General features: G+C 44.2%; 1 protein-coding gene across 1 annotated transcript in view; it reads left to right on the top strand.

Moving 5' to 3' along the window:
* Positions 1 to 1811, top strand: part of ZNF585A (zinc finger protein 585A) — a 59936-nt gene extending 58125 nt beyond the window's left edge. The window contains exon 10 of the transcript XR_011561759.1: positions 720 to 1811. The gene's annotated coding sequence lies outside the window, so the exon portion shown is untranslated. The remainder of the gene's footprint in view (positions 1 to 719) is intronic.
* Positions 1812 to 2671: the final 860 nt, after the last annotated feature.

Genomic DNA, 2671 nt, shown 5'->3' with positions numbered 1-2671 from the left:
CATGAAGCCTAGGAAATGTTTTCATTTTCTGACAAGATGGCACCCTGGCCTGGTCTATTATCTTTCCCCTAATCCAGTCTTTGGGGTATCACCAGAGTAAAAGAAAACATGTAGATCTAAAGAGCAAAAGGCAATACTTCAAGAAATCCCTCAAGTAGAGAGATTTTTTTGGTTTTATTTTGAAATAATTTGACTTTCAAAAAAATTGCAATATAGTTCCCAGTCTTCACTCAGCTTCCCCTAATGTTAATACTTTATGTAATCATAATACAATGATCAAAACCAGGAAATTAACATTGATATACCATTATAAGCCCTTCCCAGTGATGTTCTTTGTCTAGTCCAAGATCCAGTCCAGATCCCACACTGTTATTTCTCTTCAGTTTCCTTCAGTCTATGATAGTTCCTCAGTCTTTTGTTTTTCATGACTTAGACACTTTTGAACAATACTGGCCAGTTATCTTGTAGACTACCCCTCTATTTGGGTTTGATTCAGTGGGTTATGCATTAATATTACAGAAGAGATGCATCTTCAGTTCATCATATTAGCGGGCACATGATGGTGATAAATCTTACTGGTGATGTTAACCTTGGTCAGGGTGCTCACTGTCAGATTTCCCTACTCTAAAGCTACTAGTTCTGCCTTTGTAGTTAATATCTAGGGCAAGATACTTTGCAGATAATCTGTTTTATTGTTTTTTTATTTTATTTATTTTCAGCTATGCTGGGTCTTCACTGCTGTGCATGGGCTTTCTCTAGTTGCAACGAGTGGGGACTACCTTCTAGCTGTGGTGTAAGAGCTTCTCATTGCAGTGGCTTCTCTTGTTGCGGAGCACAGGGTCTAGAGCACAGACCCAGTAATTGTGGCGCACGGTCTCAGTTGCTCTGAGCCATGTGGGATCCTCCTGGACCAAAGATAGAACCCATGTCCCCTCCATTGGCAGGCAGATTCTTAACCACTCGACCACCAGAGAAGCTCGATAATTAAAAAAAAAAAAATTACACATTAGCCCTGAGGAGGGCATGGCAACCCACTCCAGTATTCTTGCCTAGAGAATCCCATGGACAGAGGAGCCTGGCAGGCTACAGTCCATATAGGGTCGCACACGGCTGGAGTTGGACACAACTGAAGTAACTCGGCACGTGTGCACACATTAGCCCCAGAGATTATGTTTGATTAGCTCTGACAGAGGCTTTGAGCATCTTCAGTAATTCTGATGGTCAGACAAGGGTTGACCTCTGATATGGATCACACTCCTAATCATTAGCTCTGATACAAAGCACCTTCTTCATAGTACAGATAATAATGAGAAACAATTATGACATTTGTTAACCCTGGTTTCTAGACAACTAACAGACCTAACTAAGTGTTTCTGTGAGTCCATATATTAGGGGAAGTGTTTCTGTGAGTCCATATGTTAGGGGAAGCACACACTGACTGAAACTGCCTACCCTGGCCAGGCACCATAGTAGCCATTTGCTTGAGTTGTTTCACGACAGGAGATCCTGGTAAGGAACGTGGAACTAATAAGCCACCACCAACCGGAAGAATTCGGGAAAGGTCAAAAAGAGACACCACATGTCCAACCACCTCCCAGAATCCTTCTCACTGATATCCATCTTGGCTGAACAAGACGTGCACCACCAGGAAGGACTCTGAGTCAGCATGATTGGCTAAAAACAACCCGGGAACTATCCCATCACCATAAAACCCGAGACTGTGGGCCACGTGGCAGAGCAGTTCTGGGTTCCCTTACCCTACTGCTCTCTGCCCAGGTGCCCATTCCCAATAAAATCTCTTGGTTTGCCAACCCATGTGTCTCCTCAGACAATTCATTTCCGAGTGTTAGATAAGAGCCCAGTTTTGGGCCCTAGAAAGGGTCCCCCTTCCTGTAATACATACACGACTCAGCTGGGTCCTCGAGTTCAGATCTCACAAGGCTGCAGTCAAGGTGTTGACCACAACAATCCTCAACTAGGGAAGAAGTTGCTTCCAGGATCACATAGTTGTTGGCAGAATTCAATTCCATGTGAACTGCTGGACTGAGGACCTCCATTTTGTGCTGGTTGTGGGCCAAAGTCTACCCACTATTTCTTGCCACATGGGTCTCTCCAATGTACAGCTCACAACAGAGCTGCTGCTGCTGCTGCTGAGTCGCTTCAGTCATGTCCGACTCTGGGCCAAAGATAAAACCCTTTCCCCTGCACTGGCAAGTGGACTCTCAACCACTGGACCACCAGGGAAGTCCCAGTCTATACAGTTTAATCTAAATACAGATCTAGTTGCCTGCCAACCCTCAAAAGTTTTTCTACATAATGTGCTTGTATGCTTCTGTGTGTGTGCTTAGTTGCTTAGTTGCTTAGTTGTGTCTGATCTTTGCTACCTCACGGACTGTAGCCAGCCAGGCTCTTGTGCCCATGGGATTTCCCAGGCAAGAATACTGGAGTGGGTTGCCATTTCCTTCTCTAGGGCATCTTCCCAACCCAGGGATTAAATCCACGTCTCCTGCTTGGCAGGTGGATTCTTTACCACTGAGCCACCAGGGAAGCCCCAACATTTGGAGGAGCATTGTCAATATTTATTATCATATTTTAATTTTTTCCCATTCTGGAAAAGAATATGATGTACAGATTTTCTGAGAAGGAAGTGATTATTAACAATATTTCATGT

This window comes from Bos indicus, chromosome 18, assembly GCF_029378745.1.
Source record: "Bos indicus isolate NIAB-ARS_2022 breed Sahiwal x Tharparkar chromosome 18, NIAB-ARS_B.indTharparkar_mat_pri_1.0, whole genome shotgun sequence".
Classification (NCBI taxonomy): domain Eukaryota; kingdom Metazoa; phylum Chordata; class Mammalia; order Artiodactyla; family Bovidae; genus Bos; species Bos indicus.
The sequence above is the reverse complement of the archived record's forward strand: the minus strand, read 5'-3'. Positions and strand labels throughout refer to the sequence as shown.